Source organism: Pistacia vera, unplaced genomic scaffold (assembly GCF_008641045.1).
Source record: "Pistacia vera cultivar Batoury unplaced genomic scaffold, PisVer_v2 Contig955, whole genome shotgun sequence".
Lineage (NCBI taxonomy): Eukaryota > Viridiplantae > Streptophyta > Magnoliopsida > Sapindales > Anacardiaceae > Pistacia > Pistacia vera.
Window position 1 is genome coordinate 299,355 of NW_022196840.1, and position 23,996 is coordinate 323,350.

Here is a 23,996-nt window from a genome sequence, read left to right on the forward strand (position 1 = left end):
AAGCAGCAACAATGGAACCACGTTCCAAAACCAACTTAAACAAACAAGAGTTAAACAAGGTAATTTAAGCCTACCAAAGCATAATGAAACCTAGTCCAAAACAAAAGAACCTCAGCAAATATTCAGAGAAGACACAGAGGTATATCTAGGCTTTGCAAAATGAAACACATTACCAAAGTGAATATATAGAAAACATGCGCACAATGCTAGGGGAAAAAGCAGCCAACAAGTTGCTTTTGTGTTTTGCCTTTCTTGGAAAGTTCACACAAACTCTTTTAGGACCATAGACAAAGCAAAACGAATCTTCTAGTACACCATATTGACTAATGACAAGTGTACATGGACCACAAGCATAATCTTAGCCAAGAATAAAATCGTATCATTGAATAAAAACGCAACATGTGTACATAAAATATTTGGCTGGGCTCGTGTCATCGCACGGACAATGAGTGTGGTGACACCAGAAAAACATGAAACGATTGTGCATAAACAAAGAGATGTCACGACATCCAAAATCAGTGTTACCACCAAAATCATATTTTGACAAAAATACTTTAAATCTCCTCCCTTGTCAAACTTATGAACAAACCACAATCTTTTCACAAGCAACCTGCTTCAAACACAACTTCAATTAATCAACAAGAGGCAAGAGATACGACATAAACAAATCTCATAAGAATTATAATCATCAATGCATTTAAGATAAGTTGGAAACATATGACAATGATTTAAGCAAAAACTTCACACATTCATCAACACATAAATTTGCACTAAGTCATACAAAATCAGAACTGAATAACTCCCCCTCAAATATGTAAACTTCCCCTAAGAAAATGCAACAACTCACATACAAGAATCAACAATTAGGAGTATATAGGGTTAGTTCAATTCACAACCAACGAATGTGCAAAAGAACAACATAAGCTAATCAATCAATATGAAATTCAGATCTCAAACAAATTAAGTAAAAACCAGGACTGATTAGTTCACTGCACAAGAAAGAAACAGCATCATCAAATGTAGTTTATATAAAGAAAGCTTAGCAATAAAAATTAGCAAACGTAAAAGAGCAGTTCACTGCACAAAACACAAATAAAAATGCATCAGCAACCATAGTTCAAATCAATTCAAAAAACAAATAATAAAAAGTTCTATAGATAATTAAAAAAAGTTCCAGCAAAAGCAGTGATGGAACCACCTGCTCAAATAACTCAACTCCAACACACACATACAAGAACTGTATGAAAGTAAAGCTCAAGAGAATTAACTAAAGATTATTATTGAAACAGAAAGAAAATAACAGTAGCAAGAAAAGGTGATTCCAGTCTACTTCCAGCAATTCGAGGAGCTGGAGACCTCCCACAAAACCAAAATGATTCAACTTGATACCTCCCTTATCACACCCTAACTATTTATACCCAATTACTTCCTATACTACCCTTCCATAACAACTTTTATTCTACCCATCCACATGCATGAGAATCCCGTAACAAACTGTAACAACCTCACCCATATTCTGTAACCATCCACACTCAAGCCCCTTTCCCCTTAGTGCCTTTACTCTTAGTGCTGCCCCTTGACTTATAGACTATATTGACAGGGGGTCTATCAAGCAGCAACGACAACTTTAGTCTTCTTTTATGTTCTTCACTAGTGTGAGCACACCAGTTCATCACATCATATCACCAGTGTCATCACATAAGTAGCAGAAACAACTAGCAAAACTACTCCACCTCTTTTTTCAGAAGTTATGGAGTCTGGTTGATCTTCTTGTGGGAAGTTTCTTTTTTTCCCCCATAGTCTTTGACGTCTTTGCTTAAGTGGACACAACTGTTATAGAAGAACCATCATCAACTCTAGTTTTCGAAGGGTCTTGACGTTCTTCGACTTCTTTAGCAGCTTCTTAGATATCAGCCAAAACAACAGCAGCTTGGACAACCTCGATTAGCAGCAATTTGGGTAACATCTTGTTGAATAGAAACTTGTGGTTCCTCTTGAACAGGATTAGTAGTTGTATGAGCAATAGTTGGGGATGAATCGAAGTCAGCTTTGATCTTCTTCACCAGATCTTCCAAAACATCCACTCTTGCATGCAAAGAGGCATGAATGTCTGCAATTTGATCAGAGTGTTGAATGTATTTCTTATCCATTTTTCTTTCGAGACCTTGCAAAATTTCAATAATCCTGAACTACCTAGTGTTAGCTTTCCCAGTGGCAACATAAGAGGATGAAGGAACATCCTGAGCAGGGGTTGTGGTTGGTGTTTTAAAGGTTTTGTCTGTGATGAACCTGATTTTTAAGTGGGCATCATTCGATTGCCTTTTAGGATTATAAGAGTCCACTATCCTATGAACCAGGGAGGGAAAAGGTAAGGATAAGGATTTTCCTTTGGCTTCAGTAGCAGTTTTAATGATGGTGTAAATCATCATACCCAAATCAATCTTCTTCTTATTAGCAATCCCACAAAGCAACTAAGCCTTTTCTAGTCTCACAGAGGAGTTGTGTATAAAGGGAGACCAGCTGGTCAGGGTGATCTTGAAAAACAACTTATAAAAAGGGGTCATCACATTGGATTGAAGGTGGCCACACTCAGGCCATTTCATGACAGACCCACCAATGAGGTCTATGGCTAACTGATCAAGATCTTTAGAACTAACAGTCAAATCATTAGGATTATTAATGAATGACAGATTCAATGTAGATCTAATCACTTCAACTATAAAATCTATCCAATGCCCTTTAACACAAACTTGATTCTTATTCAAACTAACCTTGTCAATATCATTCCTAAAATTTGCATAAAATTCCTGGACAAAAGCTACACAAGGAAGCAAAGGATTCTCAACAGATTTTTCCCATTTCCTATCAGCCATAATGGACTTAATCTCAGGAAAGTTATCAAGTTGAACATGGGATTCACACAATATGGGTCTAAGAACAATAATATCTTTAACTTAGACTCAGCAAAAGAGGTGTGAAAAGTTAGACGTTTACCCAACTCCATTGGCTCAAAGGCAACAAGCTTTGCCTTTTTGTTCATTCATTTTAGAGATTTGGATGCTTTATTTGATGATTGGGTCTTGAGAGTAGATTTCTTCTTCTTGTGCTTAACCCTTTCAACCAATGGCTCATCAGGCGATGGCTGCTCAGCAGTGGGTGAGATGGAGTGTGACGGAGTCTTCTTAGATGAGGATTTGGATGGATTAGGTTGTTCATTGGTTTGACTCTCCCTTGCTCTCTTCTTCGATTCTGACGTGAGCCTAATGTCAGCGATGGAGGACTCTTGATGCTCCATAAATCACAAAGACATAGAGGTTAGGATGAACAAGATGAAATTCAAAGATAAATTAAGGGGAAATTTTTTAAGTGGCACAAATTTGGTTCAAGAGAGAAAAGTGAGCTGTCATGACATTTTAAATGCGAACCCTAGAAAAAATCAGAGTTTTAATTTGAGAGGTCACTTAAATTTTGTGTGAGGACATCACAACACAATGTGAGCACACCAGTAGAAACAAATTCGAGGTGAAGACTTCACTCTAGGTGTGGGCACATAAAACAAACACTTGAAATAATCAAAATGATCAATAATCATGTGATGACACTTAATGTTAGTGTGAGCACACTAGGAATCATTTGAACAAACTGAACCAGTTAAACAGTGTGTGTGACCATCATAACTCATGTGAGCACAGTGAATCAAGCATGTCATAACACTAACTCTCAATGTAGCAACATTGACACAAAGGCAGCAGATCTTAAACACTTATTCAATTTAAAAAAAATAAAAGTAAGGCAAAATAGTCATGAGATCAATCACATAATTTCAAAAGAGTTGAGGATGCAAGTCATACTAATTTTGAGTAGTTAGCACTCAATTCATTTCTCAACCTTTGATAAAAATGCATAAGGAGTATCTCATCCTATGTAATTTCAACAACTAAAGCAATCATTCCTTTATTTCATACATAAGCAATAAAACAAACATTCTTCATCATATGTGTGTGATGTGTCCTCAAGGGGTGAGTATGACTCATTGGTCAATTTTGAAATATGAACAACTTCCCCTTCCCTCATGCCTTTTTTTTTTTTTTTTTAATTCTTTTTCTTGTGAAAATATTCTCGACTTTTGGATTCTTTTTCATAGCAATGGAGATTAATTGGTGATGGGAATGCAAAATGTCATATTTAACCCCCTTAATGTTTAGTCTTTTATACATATTTGTTTCCTAATTGTACTCATTATTACTTAATTTTGGGTTAGGAAGCAAATGGAGGTGTTAATTGAAAAACGGAATTAATTAGGGGAATTCGGACAGTTTCGCCACTACTTCGTATTCTGGGCATAATTCTCTCATCCGAGCTCCGATTGAGATGATTCAAAATGCTGTGGAATGCTAAGAAAGATATCTACAACTTTAATGTTTTTAGTTTTTAGAGATACTGGATGAATAAAGGTTGTAATCGAGCTTGAAGTTGACGCACCTGCATTGCCGACGTCCTGGATATTGCACGTTTTGAAGACATACATGCTGCACGAAAATTACAGCTGGAAACACCACTTTCCTATTTTATTAGGACTCTATTTTATTTTATTTCCAATTAGAATTAAATTAGGGTTAATGTTATTTTAGGATAGGAGAATATTTCTTTTAGGAGATTGAGTGGGATTCGAATTCTAAAATTGGATTTTAAAAGGGAGATCAGATTAGGTTTTAAGGACACCACGCCTCTCTCTCTTTTCTTCTCGGGAATTTTCTTTCACTTGAGTTTTTGTGATGGCCATGAGCGGCTAGAACTTTTGTAACTTGGTCGCCGGAAACGGAGACCTCGGAATCAACCAACTGTGAGATCTAATCTATTTTATTTTAATGTTCAATTTTTGTGTTTGAGTATTGAATGTTATTCTGTGCATATCTTCATGATTAATGCAATTAATTACTAGGAGGTCTACTAGTGTATTATTTGTTGCAATCTACTGTTGAGTTTGATATCAAATCCGTAATTGTTTGATCCCTCTAACTTGTGAAGCAATTAGGGTTAATAATTTGCTGCATCAGGAATTAATAATCTTAAGAAGAATATTCAACTAAATTAAATACAACAGCTTGTGTTTGTGTTGTTTAGCTACATCGATTTCTCTAATTCTTAAGGCAGCCATTAGATTAAAACTTAAGCGCTTGTCTAAGGTTGTTTAGTGGTAAGATTAATTAAGATCGCTTGTTTCCTAATTAATTACGATTAAGGAGAGATAGGAAAATAGTTCCAACGGTGAATATTCAGGTATGAATTGATTTAATTTTGCATCAATGATCAGTTGTAAGATTCCGATGGTGGATGTTGACGGAGACCAAGTTTCGTTATATTAATTGATTTCGAATTGAATTGTTTTTGTTTTTGTTTTTGCTAAGATTGTTTTCTATTTTACTCAAAAACCCCCAGCCTTACTCACATCATAGAAAATTCAGCTAGACACTCTTCGTGGGATTGACTCTTGTTTACCATCTTTACAGTTCAGTAGCTAGGTTAGGAAGGTTTTTAATCTTGGTTGCCTACGACAGCACACCAATTGGGCATATCTCTCAAGAAGTAACCAAGTGTAGCTTTCACACTTACAAGGAGGTTGCCCTCTAAATGGTAGATTTTCCAAAGACACAGGGGTTCTATAACTTAGAAATTTACTCAAATATGACTTTCACACAACAAGCAAGGTAGCTCTTTCACAAGGTGACAAGAATAATGTAATATGCACTCAATGAAGAAAGAAAGTCATTATACTTCAAGAGATGAAAAAAAAAGTGGACGCATCACTCACACCATACATTTCATAACAGAGAAACATTTATTATGTCACAACACATATAATATACACTTGCGATTTTAAAACAAGAAAATTTTCTCAAGACATTATTCAAGAAAAGCAATAACTCTACTCAAGTTGAATCAATCTAATAGACTTCCTCAAATTTACGAAAGTTTGAAAGTCTAAAGCCTTTGTAAACAAGTCTGCTAGTTGTGAGTTTGTGTTTACATGTGCAAATGTGATGACTCTATCTTCAACTAAGTCTCTAATAAAATGGTGCCTAATGTCAATGTGCTTAGTCCTATAGTGTTGAATTGGATTCTTAGAGGTATTGATTACACTAGTATTATCACAGAACACAGTCGCACACTCTTGATCAAATCCATAATCACACAACATTTGTTTGATCCACAAAACCTATATACAACAGCTTCTTGCAGCAATGTACTCTGCCTTAGTAGTTGAGAGTGAAATAGAGTTCTGCTTCTTGCTTTACCAAGGCTTAAGGTTGTTGCCAAGATAGAAACACCCACCAGATGTATTCTTTCTATCATTCAAGCTCCCAACCTAATCCGCATCACTATAACCAACCAATGTAGGATTAGTATCATAAGCAAACCATAAACCAAAATCATATGTACTTGAGACATATTTCATGATTCTCTTCACAGCTACTAAATGGAGTTCTGTGGGGTTAGCTTGAAATCTGGCACAAACACCTACACTGAAACACAAGTCAGGTCTACTAGCAGTTAAGTACAAAAGGCTCCCTATCATGCTTCTAAACAGTTTGTTATCTACCTTCTTTCTATTATTATCTTTGGAAAGCTTAAAAGTAGAACTCATAGGTGTTTTGGCATGTTTAGCATTTTCAAGATTAAACCTCTTAAGCATATTTTTGGCATATTTGGAATGTGACACAAACATACCACTATTAAGTTGCTTAATCGGAAGTCCTAAAAACATGTTCAATTCACTTACCATGCTCATTTCAAATTCATTTTTCATTAAGGCAACAAATTTGTTCAAATGAGTTTGAGATGTGGATCCAAAAACAATGCCATCAACATATATCTGTGCACATAAAGACTCACCATGAAAATGCTTAGTGAAAAGTGTTTTATCAACATTACTTCTCTTGTAGTTGTGATCAAGGAGAAATGTGGTAAGCCTCTCAAACCAGGCTCTTGGGCCTGTTTCAACCCATACAAGGCTTTTTCAAATTGAAAACATGGTCTGAGTTGTGGGAATTCTGAAATCCAGCAGGTTGCTCTACTGTAACGCCCACATCGAGGTACGTAGCTTTACTTATGCCCCAACAGCCTTAGTTTAATTGTGTTAAAGTTATCTTGAACAAGTGTAAAGAAAATTCCCTAAAATTCCATTAGGGGTAAAATAGTCTTTTCACTCATAATTAGTTGAAAAAGTGGGAAGTGAAAAGAGATAGAATTTCATGGAGAATGCAATAAAAATGAGGGTATTATGGTAATTGACTAAGCGACATATATGGAATTTCATAGAAAGTGCAAGGCTAAAATGGGAAACTACAAGTAATATTTTGTTATATTAAGAGTTAAAGAATGAAACCCTAGCCATTTCTTCTCCTCCATTCACGCCACCTTCCACCCAAGTTCTCTCAAATTTCTTCAATCATTTTTCAAGGAAATTCATAGATCTTGGTTCATTTTTAGTGGAATTTCAATCCCAAGCATCCTTAGGTAAGATCCTTGCACTATGATATGAGATTTAATTTTTAAAGTATTGAATTCTTATGATTTGTGTTCATAACGCAGGTTAAGGAAGGAAGCTCGGACAAATTCTGAAGAAAGCAATTTGGCTCTTGATTCCCAATTTGGTAGCAACTTTGATTTAGAAGAGGAGGACGTCATGGCTGGAAATCGGACTTTGAAAGAGCTTGCTGCCCCTGATTTGAATCAAGCACCTTTATGCATAACGTTTCCTGTTTTAGATGCTGCCACTACTTTTGAATTAAAATTTGGACTAATACATCTCTTGCCCACTTTTCATGGTCTTGCAGGTGAAGATCCTCATAAGCATCTAAAGGAACTTCATGTGGTTTGCACGAGTATGAAACCTACAGGGGTGACTAAGGAGCAAATTAAATTAAGAGCTTTCCCGTTTTCTTTGAAGGATTTGGCTAAGGATTGGCTTTATTATCTACCCTCCGGAACTATAACCATATGGAATGAGATGAAGAGATTATTTCTGGAGAATTATTTCCCAGCTTCTAAGGCAGCCAACATCCGGAAAGAAATTTGTGGTGTAAGGCAGCATAATGGAGAGTCCCTACATGAATACTGGGAACGCTTTAAGAAATTGTGTGCAAGCTGCCCCCATCATCAGATTAGTGAGTAGCTACTTATCCAGTATTTCTACGAGGGCCTTACATACACTGATAGGAGCATGATTGATTCTGCAAGTGGAGGAGCTTTGGTGGATAAGACTCTTGAGGTCGCGAGAAACTTGATTGCAAATATGATAGCCAATTCTCAACAGTTTGGTAGTAGGCTTGACCTTCCATCTAGGCGTGATAATGAGGTAAATATTTCTTCCCTAGAACAACAAATCTCAAGTCTAACTTCTCTTGTTCGTCAAATGGCTGTAGGTAACATGCAAACAGTGAAGGCTTGTGGAATTTGTTCGGTAGTATGGCATCTAACTGATATGTGCCCAACTCTTCAAGAGGAGCCCATAGAGCAAGTGAATGTAGCATGTGGTTTTCCTGGACAACCGTAGAGGAAGTATGATCCCTATTCGAGCACATATAACCCTGGATGGAGGGATCACCCTAATCTTGGCTATGGGAATCCATAAGTGAATCAGCCCTACCCTTAGACAACAACCGAGCCAAACTTCTAATTCTGGTATGTCTTTAGAAGATATTGTTAAGTCTCTTGCTACTAATACTTTGCAATTTCAACAGGAGACGAGGGCCAGTGTTCAAAGTTTGGAGAATCAGATAAGGCAGATGGCAACCGCAATCAGTAAGCTGGAGGCGCAAAGTTCAGGGAAATTACCTTCTCAAACGGTGGTAAATCCAAGAGAAAATGTAAGTGTGATCGTTTTGAGAAGTGGTAAAGAGGTTGAGATTCCAATAAAGGCAGCCCTTGTATTGTCGAAAGGAGAAAGGCAGAAAGACGTCATTGTAGACAAGAACGTTCCCAATGACGATGGCATTCCTAAGCGTAAGTTTCCACCTCTGTCTGATTATAAACTAGTACCCCCTTTTCCTCAAGCTTTGGCAGAATCTAGAAAAGATGAGTAGAACAGAGATTTATATGAGACTTTTTGTAGATGCTAGGTAAATATTCCACTCTTAGATGCTATTGAACAAGTACCTCGTTATGCTAAATTCTTGAAAGAATTGTGCACACTTAAGAGGAAACTGAAACTTAAGGGGTGTGAAAAGGTGAGAGTGGGAGAAATGTTTCTGCAGTGATTCAGAGAAAACTTCCAGCGAAGTGCAAGGATCCAAGTATGTTTACTATCCCTTGTACGATAGGTAACACTAGGTTTGAGAAGGCCATGATAGACTTAGGAGCTTCTATAAATGTCATGCCATATTCCATATATGCTTTTTTGAAACTTGGACCTTTGAATATAACTGGTGTTGTAATTCAATTAGCTGATGGATCTAATGCTTATCCTAAGGGTGTAATTGAGGATGTTTTGGTACAAGTTAATAACTTAGTTTTCCCTACTAATTTCTATATGCTTGATATGGAAAATAGAGATCAATCTGCTCCTATTTTATTAGGAAGACCTTTCTTAAAAACATACAAGACTAAGATAGATGTTCATAGTGGCATACTTACCATGGAATTTGATGGTGAACTTGTCAAGTTTAATATTTATGATGCCATGAGATATCCTGATGATGATGATTATGATGATAATCCTGTTTATTCTATTGATGTGGTTGATTCTTTAGCACAGGAAGTGTTTGAACTTGATGGGAAAGATGGATTGGGAGTTGTCATTAGTAATCATCTTGAGAAAGAGAATGTGGAGTTTGCCTTGAGTACTGATTTGCAGGAAACTATTGCAGCATTGCATGATTTTCCGAAGTTACAGCAGTCAGGTAACATTCCTTATATTGCATTACCAATTTCTAACGAGAGGCCTTTACCTTCTGTTTTGTAGGACCCCATTCCAGATTTGAAGCCTCTCCCTAGTTATCTCAAGAACATGTTCCTTGGAGACGGAAGAATGTTACTTAGTGCATCGCAAGAAGAAAAGCCTTAAGTCGAGCCAACGACAATAAACAAAGGCGCTGCTTGGGAGGCAACCCAAGGGGAGTTTGTTTTCTTATTCTCGCATTTTAAATTTTGGTTATTTTTTCCTTTTCTTTGCATTTCATCTTACATTGGGGACAATGTCAGTTTTAAGTGTGGGGGAGGGGATTTAGGTTGTGTTTTAATTAAAAAAAAAAAATAGTTTTTTGTTTTTTGGAAGGTTTATGCTTTAAGTTATGTCTTTGAACGTCTAGTGATGCATGAAATAGCAACTTGACTTTGTTGTTGAGCATATTCCTTGACTTAAGATGTTAGCAATCTTTCATAAAATAGAGTTAATCATATTTGAATCTTTGTAGTTTTGAAACAATATGTCTTGAGAAGTTGTGTGGACTTGGCGACGAAGCATGATTGCGGAATGTATAACAACCTTTAAAAGGAAAAAAAAAAAATTTGTTTCTCTTAAGCTAGTCCTAAATTTGGGTTTAAGCAAATAGGAAAAAGAAAAGAAAGGTATGTGGTAAGTCGAGATGGAGAGTAAAACGCACTCCCTCATAAACACAACTATGAAATGAGATGGAGCATAAAATGCACTCATTCTTTTTCAAAACAGAAAGAAAAAAAGAAAGAAAGAAATACACACACACACACACACACACACACACACACACACACACACATATATATATATATGGTAATAAAGAGAAACAGTTGAGAGGGGAGTTGTACATGAATTGGTTGCGATTAGTTTCCTTGTTTGCATTGACTGATTGAGAGTAATTGTGGAAAATGATGAAGAGAGATTAATGTCATTAACTCTACTTTATTTTATTTTGCTACTTCCTAAGTTAGGTATGAATATGCATGGATTAAATATTGTTGGTTATGCATCATGTTGGTGTTCTGGATATGACTTCAGATGATGGTGTTCTTGATATGACTTGAGTGTAATATTTGTTTGAATTAGTTTGCCTGAGGACGTGCAAAAGCTAAGTGTGGGGGAAGGTACATATATCATTTTCTTATACTAATATAATCAAATCACATGATATAGAGAAATGCCTTTTATTGATAATAAAACATGATTACAAAGAGTCAATTTACAATATTGGATTGACTCAGGGCACCTACTCTAACAAAATGAAGTATGCCAAAGCTTGGCCTTTAATTGCTGTTCTTGGGAAATACTTCATGTCTTACTGGCTCAGTTTTGTTGTCCACTAAATCAATCTTTCTGAGGCCTCGGGCTTCTGCATCACTTTCTTGAGTGGAAAGTTAGTGAGCACATGCACAGTATGTGCTTAGAAATATAGCCGTAACTTCTTAGCTGCCATAAGGAGTGCTAAAGCAAGCTTTTCCATCTTTGGGTACCTTGTTTCAGCATTGAGCAAGCGCTTGCTCATGTAGTAGATGAGCTATTGAACTCCCCCTTCCTCATGTATCAAAGCCATACTGATTACAAACTATGAGATTGATAAATACAACAGAAGGGGCTCATTTGGAACAAGCTTTAATAATAACGGAGGCTACGCTATGTGCCTTTTCAATTCTTGGAATGCTTTCGGACATTCCTCTATCCACTTAAAACCCTTGTTACCCTTCAAGGTCTCAAAAAATGGCAGGCATCTGTCAGTTGCTCGGGAAACAAACTTGCTGAGTATAGCCATTCGCCTATTAGGCTCTGATGCTTTATCTTGGTCGAGGTTTGTATGTTCAGTAAGGCTTGGATTTTTTTAGGTTGGCCTCAATATCCCACTGGTTCACTAAGAATCCTAGAAAGCTTGGTAGGTCACCTTAGCATTCTCCAGTTTGAATGGTATAACCCTATAACAATAAATACCCTAGTCAGTAATAAAGGAGGTGCGCTCTTTATCAGGCTGGTACATCAAGATTTGGTTGTATCCCGAGTGCACATCTATGAAACTTAATATTGTGTTCCCTGCTGTTGCATCTACTAGCTGATTGATCTAGGGTAGCGAAAAGTTCTTTGGGACACGTTTTATTGAGAGCTGTGAAATCGATGCAAGTCTGCCACTTGCCATTCGATTTCTTAACTAACACTGGGTTGGCAAGCCAATCCATATACTTTACTTCTCTAATGAAGTTGATGTTTAGGAGTTTATCAACTTCATCCTTGAGCACTTGAGATCGCTCAAATCTATCGACCTTCTTTTTTGCCTAATTGGTCAGGCTTCCGGATCGATGTTCAATCGGTGGCACATCACCTCAAGGCTGATCCCTATGATGTTCACGTGAACCAAGTGAAAACATCGAGATTCTTTTTTAAGAACCCTGCCAATTTGTCTTCTAAATCACCGGCCAGGTTACTCCCGATCTTCAAGATACGACCTTGGCCTAGATGTTGGTTCCTCTTTATGGATACAAGGATCTATTGTATCTACCAGGGCCCTAGGCTTTGGCTCAATCTCTACAATAACCATGTTATTTGGAAGTGACCACTTCCAGGCTACGGTTATTGCTCTATTGTAGCATTCCCCAGAGTCTTTCCAAGAGCTCCTAACTAGTCCAATTCCATCTAGGGTAGGGAACTTCACTGCCTAGCATTGGACCAAGGATACTGCATTTAGGTAATCCAGAAGCAGTCTTCCTAGTATGACATTATAGGTGGTTGGGCAATCGACCACCAAAACTCTACCATCATTGTCATTATCTAGGGTTTTTCCCCAAGAGTCATGGGTAGGTCTATTGTACCTTTGGGGACCAGGTTGTCTCTAGTGAATCCATACAATGGCAATGGGCATTGCTTCAGATCTCGCTTGTTAAACCTCATTTCTCGGAAGGTTCCTAAGAAAATTAAGTTAATCGCACTACCATCGCCAACCATTATCTAGAACACCTTGTTGTTACCAATCCTTGTCATCATTACGATTGCGTCATGGTTATGGCAAGGTACCAGGTCGCCTTCTTCTTTCGTGAATCCTGTTACGTCACTTTCTGTTTTGGGATACCTTGCTTTGCAACTCATAACTTGGGGAGTCGAGATTGTTCTAGCTTCTGATGCATATTGCTCGTGAGTGTGCCTAGAGTTTCCTACAACATCAAGCCTCCCATAGATCATCCTTACCAAGACGTTGCCAACCGGCGAGGTTGGCTAAGGTTGATCATTCTGGTCATTCTATTTTTTGCGAGCTTGGTTTCCCTTCACAAACTCTTTCAAATGACCTCTCTTTATCAGGTATTCGATTGCATCTTTTAAGACTTTATAATCATTTCTGTTATGCCCGACATCCCGAATCTACAATATTTCTACCAATCCCTTCTGTTTGGTGCTCCCCTCATTTTTTATAGGGGAGGCAATCTTCTAGCCTTACGAGAGACCTCGTAGTGTGAGCTACATCCTTCACCAAAGGAATGTATTTTGCATACCAAGGGAAAGGTTGTCTCTCCCAATGAGGATTTGTTCACTGCCTTTTCTAGAACCTATTTCGGTCCTTGTAGCTCAATCTTGACCCTTCCTTTTATATGTTGGGTGGTCTTGCCATTGGTCAAAGGCTATTCTTGAGGAGCTACCAACTAAGGCTACCAGTGAACTCTCAACTCGTTGATGTTTGGCTACCAATATTTTAGAACTTGGCCAAACTCACATGGTCTTTGCTTTGGAGCTCCTTCTATAACTCTGTTTGCAGCCTTATTCCATTGATCAATAAGGTCAGAGATTCGTCTTTTTCTTGACGAATATTTCTCAGGTAACTAAGCGGCATGGTGAAATGTATCCTCGATTAGAATTGCTGGAGATACAATGAGGAGAATTGTTGCCACAACTGGATTGAGTTTTCCATGAGTCTCTTGTACCACCTCTTGGCGTCTCCTACTAAAGTTACCACAAAACAACGACACTTTGCAAAGTCTAAGACCTGATGCAATTCCATCAGGTCATTGAAAGTGTCCAAGTGGTCTTTGGGATCTCCTTTCCCATCAAATTTATTCTCAAGCGCCCTAAATCCCTAGGGAAGTGGTGCCTAGCATACCTCTTTTGAGAATGGAGAACCTAGAATCTCTTCCGCCGAGTTGTTTTGGTAGGCTCTGAGATCATCAAGCATTCTTTGCACTTGATCTAACTCTATATTAGGAGGAGGACCCTGTTCACGAGCTCTGCTCTCAAGTAGATGAGTTTTGAGATTAGTTACTTGTGAACCTATTCTATCTTGCACACTTGTGCGCGAGGTGGAATCATGATGGCTGGGGTAGTATGTGCTATCATGCTCCTTAGGTTACTACTTGCGACATTGGTTAAAAGCAAAACATCAATTATTTCCAAACTGGCATGCATGGCTGACCTCAAGTACTTGCGAGGTTTGAGATTGCCTTTCGCACAGATTAAAACCAGCACGCTGGCGCTAGGCATTTCATCGCTTAAGATGAGAATCCCCTTGGCAACCATTATTTTCATTCTCTGTGATAATCTTATTTTCCTAGTGATTTTATATTGAATGTCAATAGGATTTGGGATACTTCTCATACAATTTGGGCCATTACTACTACTTGACTCTATTAATTTTACTTTGCAAGCCTAAACGATGATTTTGAGCATAAATGATAGTTTTTGAGCATAAATTGCATAACTTGAGCTAGGAAACTTGGAATGACCTGAATTTAGAAGCTATGAAAATATAAGAAGTAGAGATACAACTTTCATGTTCTGGGTTTTTCCTAATTCGAACTAGAAAAGGGTGACAACATGGCTTGAATTCGTGAACATCATGTTGCGAACTGAAGAAAATGTCTTTGGACAAGCTTCAGTATTTTGGCCATAACTTGAGATGTAGACCTCGGGTTTGGCTGATTATTGAATGAGTAGAAATATAATTTAAAAACATACAAGTTTTATGTTTACCACTTTTTCAGATTCAGACGTTACAATGCTCAAATGTGGCCTAAAATATCATTGCTACAACAAAGAAAAAGATTCACTACGGCGAAACTGCGTTAGATGCGAAAAAATAAAACGACACATTTTGGCTTGCTAGGGCTTCATCCTTAAGTGAGAAGGGTATAAATTGACATGAAAAGGAAGGGAAAAGGGTCTTGGTTTTTCATTTGGGAGGCAGCTCTTGGAAAGAGAAGATTATTGATGTTTAGGCAACAAATTAGAGAAGATTTCTCCATCGTTTGCTTCTTTTTCAATGATAAACCTTGATTCAACTTGTTTTTGTTATTTTGTTTTGTTTTTGAGTATGACCTAAGTTGTTTAGCTAGGGTTTGATGTAACTTTAATACAATAATTCAAATTTATATGAATTGGTTTACTTTGAGTTTTAATTTCATGATTGAGTGTTTATCTCTTTGCTTAATGAATCTTGGATGCTTGATCACCATTTAAATGTGTGTTGTTCACAATGAGTCCGAGAAGTGATTTGTGATATATGCCTTTTGGGATAAATATCATAGATTGAATGAAAACTAGAAATAGATAAACACAATCTGTGAAATCTAGAAAGAATTCCACAAAGCTTAGGAGACCATGAACTATTAAACTTCAATTTTTTCGCTTGGAAGGTTAATAGGAATAGGTGGGGTGGTATAACCTGAGAAGGAGTACCAAACAACTTAGGGAATTCGATTTTCAATCGAGGAATTAGAATTTGGGTAATAGATTCTATGAATTGGATTTGTGTATCTAGGTGAAATCAACACCCTAGCGTTTTTTAGTACTGTTTGATTTGTTTGGATTTTGTATTTAATTTAATTTTTATCATTTATTCATTGTTAATTTGTATTTAGTTGTTAAATTTCCATCAATCCAATTTATTGTTGCTTTAATTAGGACTTAAAGTAGAGAAATCGATACTTAGTAACACTATCCTCATGGGAATGGTACTCTATTGATCAATTTATTACTTTTTGTGACTAGTGCACTTGCAAAATATGCATTTGAAATCACACATCAAGTTTTTCGCGCCGTTGCCGGGGATAGTGTTAGAGTAGGTGCCCTAGAGCCAATCCAATTGTGTAAATTGACTCTTTGTAATCATGTTTCATTATTAATAAAAGGCATTTACCTATACCATATGATCTGATTATATTCGTATAAGAAAATGGTATATGTCCTTAAGGTGGTAGAACCATGATGAGGGCTTCGAGTGTTTGAAATCTCGATAGTGAGAATCTTATGAGCACAAATGGTGGCCATTCTAGAAATGTTCGTAGCCCCAGTATTATCCTGACCTAAGCCACAGATAATATGGTAAGGCTATCATAGTGTTAGACGACCCTGTCAAAAGGCAGTGACGGATCTCACTTGTCAAAGTTGCTTGGTGACAACCTGGTGCAACACATGGGTGCTTGCTGTAGGCAAGTTCACCGAACCAGCCCATCGGAGGATCCACATAGATGGTTAGCCTCGTGTGCGTGGAACAAATCCTCTAATAAATAGTGGTGCATGTGATCCTTAGACTTGAGATCACCAAAGTAGGTTGTGCATCTATTGGTGTTGTTTGACACTAGCCCAACGTAGTCCTCTCAAGACTATCAGAATGGTAGTGGTTGGCTGCATTGAAAAATGCATCGAGACTATGGTGGATCAATAGACGATTCATCACTCCTAAGTAAGGGAGAAATTATCTCAATGAGTAATTCGGTAGATGGCAACGACATTAAATCTGTGGCCACAATGGGATTGAGTTGTAGCTCAATTCAATCGATTATGGTCGTTGGTCCAATAACTGAATACTGAGATATCAAAGATATTTGAGGTTGACACTGTTAGAGTAGGTGCCCTAGAGTCAATCAATTATTGGAAAATTGACTCTATAATAAATGTTTATTTATCAATAAAAGGCATATTCTACTATATCACGTAAATCATATTATATGTATTGATATATAACCTTAGGATGGTAGAACCGTGACGAAGGTATCAAGTGTTTCAAATATTGATAGTGAGAACCCTATGATCACATATGTTGGCCATTCTAGAAATGTCCGTAGCCCCAGTATTATTCTGACCAAGGACACGGATAATACAGTAAGGCTATCATAGTGTTGAACGACCCTGTCGAAAGGCAGTGACTGATCTCACTTATCAAGGTTACTTGCCGACAACCTGGTGCAACGCATGGGTGCTTGCTATAGGCAAGTTCACAGGACAAACCCACCAGAGGATTCCATATGGATGGTAATCACAATGTCTATGGAATAAATCCTCTAACGGATGGTGGTGCATGTGATCCTTAGACTTTAGATCACCAGAGCGCCTTATGCACCAATTGGTGTAGTTTGACACTAGCCCAACGTAGTTCTATTCAGAGCTATCAATACGGTAGTGATTGGCTACATTGAGAAGTGTATCGAGACTATGGTGGATCGATAAAGGATTCATCACTCCTGGGTATGGGAGAAGTTATCTCACTGGGTAATTCAGTAAATGGCAATGACACTAAATCTATGGCCATAGTGGGATTGAGTTTATGCTCAATCCAATTTAATATTCTTGTCATTGATCCAGTAACTGAATACAAACATGTAGAGGATATCTAAGCTTGATACTATTTATGTACCTCAGTCTCGATGAGATAATAGTTGATAAAAGGATTTGATTGCACAATAACCATATCGTTGATAGGCTGCGATTTCTTTGAATCCGAATCTATCGGGTGGCCATGATGCCTTGCTAGGGGCATATCTTGGTTTGTGTGTAGTGAGATGATTAATTTGTGTTAATCGCGATACTACACACTGCCGATATGATGAGGACCTTGTTAGAGTAGATGCCCTAGAGCCAATCAATTATTGTAGAATTGACTCTTTGTAATAATGTTCATTAATCAATAAAAGGCATTTTATTCTATATCGCGTAAATCATTATTATTGCAATATGTATTGATATATGTCTTTCGAATGGTAGAACCGTGACGAGGGTATCAAGTGTTTCAAATCTTGATAGTGAGAACCCTATGAGCACATATGGTGGCCATTCTAAAAACGTCCGTAGCCCCAGTATTATTCTGAAGTAAGGGCACAGATAATACGGGAAGGCTATCATAGTGTTGAACGAATCTGTCGAAAGGCAGTGACTGATCTCACTTGTCAAGATTGTTTGGTGACAACCTGGTGCAACACATGGGTGCTTGCTATAGGCGGATATACCGCATCAAATTCATTTGACTGACCCACCAGAGGATTCCATATGGATGGTAACCCCAGTGTCTATGGAACAAATCCTCTAACGAATGGTGGTGCATGTGATCCTTAGACTTGAGATCACTGGAGCACTTTCTGCACCGATTGGTGCAGTTTGACACTAGCCTAACGCAGTTTTATTCAGAGCTATTAATACGGTGGTGATTAGCTGCATCAAGGAGTGTATCAAGACTATGGTGGATTGAAAGAGGATTCATCATTCCCGGGTACGGGAGAAGTTATCTCATGGCGCAATTCAGTATATGGCGATAACACTAAAACTGTGGCCACAATGAGATTGAGTTGTTGCTCTATCCGGTTTATAATACAGGTCATTGGTCTAGAAACTGAATACATAATATCGAGAGTAACAGGAGGTTGACACTATTTCTATGCCTTCGTCTCGTCGAGATACAGTATAATGAAAGAATGGAATTGTACGGTAACCATATCGTTGACAGGTAGCTACTTTGCTGAATCCGAATCTATCGAGTGGCCATGATGCCTTGCCAGGGGCCAATCTTGGTCTGTGTATTAGTGAGACGATTAATTGGTATTAATCACGATACTATACACTGCTGGTATGATGAGGAGTCTATTGGTCACACACATAGAAGATAATTTAAGAACCAAGAAGAAAGAATGGCGTTTTCATCTTTTTTGGGTGAAAAGGTATTTTAGTAATTTCACAGTGCAATTGAATTTGCTGGGGTCGTAGCCTTTATTTAATTTGTTAAAAAAATTAAATAAGTGAAATTACGTTTAAATGTGTGTTCGTACATATTTAATTAAATCATCATTATTGTTAAATGTTAATTAAATATTAATTGATTTTAATTGAGATAATGATGAATTAAATTAAAATATCTAATTAGGAGTGTTTGGCAACATGGGGTGTTTGGGTTGGACCCCAAGCCCATTCCATGTGGGAATAGGGCAACTAAGTTTGCCCATAAAAAGAAAGGTGTTTGCGTGATTTGTGAATAATTAAATTTTGCCCTTTTGAAAGAAAAGAAAAGCACAACACAACACACTCTCTCCCACGCCACTTTCATTGTTTGATTAAAAAATCAAATATTTTTTTTTCTTCTTGATTTCTTAAGGCCAAGGAGGATCTAGCAAATCCCTCTTTGGTTCCTAGTGATTGTCTTCGTGTGGACTTCTTGGTTCGATCCTGCACATGGATCGGTAGCAAACACGTTCAGAGACAATATTGGTGGAGCCTCCAACGGGGGTATGAATCTAAGCTTTAGATTTACTTTTCTGCAGATTCTTGTTGTAATAAATAAACTGTAATTTTTGTGCCCTAATTTTGGGTTTAAGGAACGATCCATGGTTGTAAAAATTTTTGTTTTCCGATGCGCAACCGGATCATTTCCTAACAGACCCTACGGGTCACACACTTAGAAGATAATTTAAGAATCAATTTGTGAGAAAGGTATTTTCGTTTTTTAGGATGAAAGGGTATTTTGATAATCTCACAGTGCAATTAAATTTGCTGAGGTTGTTGCCTGTATTTAATTTTAATATTAAAATTAAATTAGTGAGATTATATTTAAATATATCTATGTATATATTTAAATGAATTATTATTATTATTAATTGAATGTTAATATATTATTATATATTAATTGATTTTAATTATAATAATAATTAATTAATTAATTAAAATACCATAAAGAGTGTGTTTGGTTGCAAGGGTGAACTAGGGTTGGAGCCCATGGCTATTCCTAAGTGGAATAGGGTTTTAATTGTTGCACTATATAAGTGCAACTTAAAATTAAAAATGAGAAAATTATTCATTCAATTAAAACCCTAGCCACCCTATCTCTCCCTCTCTCAAGAAGAAAACTTTTCTTGTTCTTCTTTCTTGATTCTTGAAGCCCTTGATTGTTCTAGCAAAATAATCAAGGGTTCTGCCGATTATCTTCGTGTGGACTTCTGTGAGTGTGATCCTACTTTGGATCGATTGGCGAAAAATAACGTGAACATTAGATGTGAACAGTAATTGTGAACATAACCATGAATAGTTTCCCATCTGAAATTAGAGATATTCGAAGGAGCCTCCAAACGTACATAAGTATTCTAATCCTTGAATGGATTTACTTTATACAAATTTTTGTTTATAAACATGTAAATGGTATAATCTATACTTGGATCTAGGCAAAGAAAGGTAATTGATTTACCGATTGAATTTTTGTTTTCTGCTGCGTATGGTAGATCAATTCCTTACAGACACTACTTCTATGCCTCGACCTTGATGAGATAATAGATAATGAAAGGATTGGGTTGCACGGTAACCATATCATTGATAGGTAGTAGTTTTGCTGAATCTGAATCTATCAGGTGGCCATTTTGCTTGGCTAGAGGCCAATCTGGGTTTGTGTCTAGTGGGACGACTAATTGATTGTCAGTTGCAATGCTATTCACTGCCGATATGATGAGGAGCCTTCGGGTCGCTGACAGACATACAAAGTTTAATCCTTCACAAGTGCACGAGTCACAATTACAGCATAGTGCACGAGTAAGAGTCGATCCCACAAAGACTGGAAGTGTTCTTGTGATCCTAGAAACTATGCCTTGATGAATCAAAGCAATAAGAATTGAAATAAAGGAAGCATTAAATTGACTTTAAAGTAAATCTAAATCTAAATATCCACAAAGAATCCTAGGGCTCCAACTCCATCATAATTATCAGGCCATGTGTTCATCATCAAACTACTGTTCTCTCCACTCCATTCTAGGGTTCGTACATCATCGGGTTCAACCTAGTACTTTCATCATTCAAACTAGCTAGTGGCGTGTAGCCTAGTCTAAACAACGAAGGAACCAATTCGTATAGACACAAATCATTTATTCATAGAGCTAATCAAGATAGGCATGGCGTCTCTCGTTTCTAAGGTATTACTATTCGAAATAACCTAGTGTTTCCATCAACTAAACTAGCTAGTTGCGTGTAGCCTAGTCTGGTAACGAAAACTCATTAAGCACAAGATGATCTTAAAGACAATAACCAATTCATTCCCGGGCAGGGCTACAAATCAATCATTCCATACCCAATCTTGTCTCATACAATCAATCAACTAACATCAAGGTTGATCAGGCCCTAATATCACCTAAAGATTGAATTTAAACATAATGAATGAATATAGAACATAATGGAAGGGATCAAACAAAAGATTAACAACAAAACACAAGCCTTCAATTAGATTACATCAAATCCCTAGAAAACAAAATACAACATAAAGGAAAAGAAACAACAACACCTGGAACCATAATTATGAAGAACAAAAGAGGAGGAGAGGAAGAAAACCTCCTCTCCTCTCCAAGCTCCACCTTTCCAAGAAGCCCCAAATGTATTCTCTCTCTAAATCTGTATCTCAAACTTCCAAACTCCCTAAAAATGGACTAAAGCTACATTTATATAGTGTTTAGACAAAACAGCAAACTTGCAAATATTGGTCGTTGAAATTAGGGATGGAATTGTGACATTTTTACATTTTGCGCGATTTGCGCCGCGGCACAAAGTTTTGCACTATGGCTCACTTCAATTGCACCGCATCTCAGATTAATTGTGCCTTGGCTCAATTGTGTGTATGTGTCGTCGTTGAGTCTGACGACGTAATTGCATCGTGGCCTGATGAACTGCGTCGTGGCTCAATTTCTGTTTCGTTGTTTTCACGCTGCAGCTCAGAAAAGTGCGTCATGACTTAGATGCGGACTTTGACTCTTTTTTCATTCGCCTTGATTTATCCACACTTGACGGGTCCAGGATGTCTGAACATCAACCTAAGCACGAATAATCCATCTTTTTGCACCTGAATACCTAAAAGCACAACAAAACCCGTGATTCTGGGAGGTAACAAAACAAGCAAGAAATCACATCATAAATCATGCATTAAACCTTAAATTCCTTACAGTCTCACCCCCAAATCACTGAATAAATCTACATTTCCAACATTCAACAGTCGCACACATAGAAGACAGACTAAGAATAAAATTCGTGAAAAGGGTATTTTTTGTCATTTATGATAAAAGGGCATTTTTGTCTTTTAAGATGAAAGGGCATTTTGGTAATCTCATAATGTAATTAAATTTATTGAGGTTGTTGCCTAAATTTAATTTCATATGGAAATTAAATTTGTGAGGTTATCTATATTTAAATATTTGGTTTATATATATATATATATATATATAATGGATATTATCCGATATTAATATTTATTATTGATATTGATAAGTTGAATTCAATTTTTTTTTTTTTAAATTTGAATTGAAATGCCATGTTTGGTTGCAAGGGTAATCTATTCCAATATTCCAATTGGAATAGATAGCTATTCCAATTTGGAATAGGGTTTTAGTGTGCACTACTTAAGTACAACTAAAATTAATTCATTAACTTGAATGAAATAATATTGCAAAAATTAAGAGAAACCCTAACCATGAGCCTCTTTAGTTGAGTGAATTACCTAGCCTAATAGTTCCTTAACAACATTTGTCCCATCTTCATGTGGATACTGGAAGTTCATTCCTAACTTGGAGTGGAAGTGAATCACATCAATCGGAGCAGGCTCCTGTAAGAAATTGATCTACCATACGCAGCGGAAAACAAAAATTCAATCGGTAAATTAATTACCTTTCTTTGCCTAGATATGAGTATAGATTATGCCGTTTACATGTTTATAAACAAAAATCTGTATAAAGTAAATCCATTCAAGGATTAGAATACTTACGTATGTTTGGAGGCTCCTTCAAATATCCCTGATTTCAGACAGGAACACTATTCATGGTTATTGTTCACCATCTACTATTCACGTGTTTTTTGCCAATCGATCCAAAGTAGGATCGCACTCACGGAAGTCCACACGAAGATAATCTGTAGAACCCTTGATTATTTTGCTAGAACAATCAAGGGCTTCAAGAATCAAGAAAGAAGGATAAGAAAAGTTTTCTTCTTGAGAGAGAGAGAGATAGGGTGGCTAGGGTTTTAATTGAATGAATAATTCCTCATATTTTAATTTTTAAGCTGCACTTATATAGTGCAACAATTAAAACCCTATTCCACTTAGGAATAGCCATGGGCTCCAACCCTAGTTCATCCTTGCAACCAAACACACCCTTTATGGTATTTTAATTAATTAATTATTATTATAATTAAAATTAATTAATATATAATAATATATTAACATTCAATTGATAATAATAATAATTCATTTAAATATATACATAGATATTGTAACAACTGCTTTATACGAATATACTTATAGAAATACATATAAGAAAATACATGTACATTAACAAAAGTAGTTGGGTCCAAATTTTTCTTTTATTAAAGATATACATGCTTTATACAAAGTTAAGTAACTTAGACAAAAGTCATCAAAAATGTGGTGGACAATGTAGCTATTTCTCCTCGCTTGCCGACGTCCATCCGACCGCGTCCTCACCTAGATCCTGCAAAACACACAGAAACCAACGGGGTGAGCACATAAAGGCTCAATAAATAAATCCTCTACTCATTCATCACCGTAACTCTTTCTCTTAATTCTTTCCTTACATTACGCTCTAATTTTTCTGTTTGTTTCTCGTCTCACATCTCTTTTCTACTAACTCTCTTTGCGGATGTCACGGCCTCATCTTACCGGAGGCACGACCAGGAACTTATCCCACTCTTCATGACTTTTACTCATTCTCTGTCGATCGGACTCGGTTATGCATGGATTCAGAACCCTTGGCCACGTGAGTACATATTCTCTCTCTCTCTCTCTTGAATGTCATGGCCTCGTCTTACCAAAGGCACA

The 23,996-nt window shown here is 37.0% G+C and overlaps 1 non-coding gene across 1 annotated transcript; it reads right to left on the reverse strand.

Annotated features, from left to right (window-relative positions):
- Window positions 1–8,059: 8,059 nt before the first annotated feature.
- Window positions 8,060–8,166, reverse strand: LOC116121016. Its single transcript, XR_004126636.1, has one exon. It is a non-coding gene; the product is annotated as a small nucleolar RNA R71 (small nucleolar RNA).
- Between the last annotated feature and the right edge of the window lie 15,830 nt (window positions 8,167–23,996).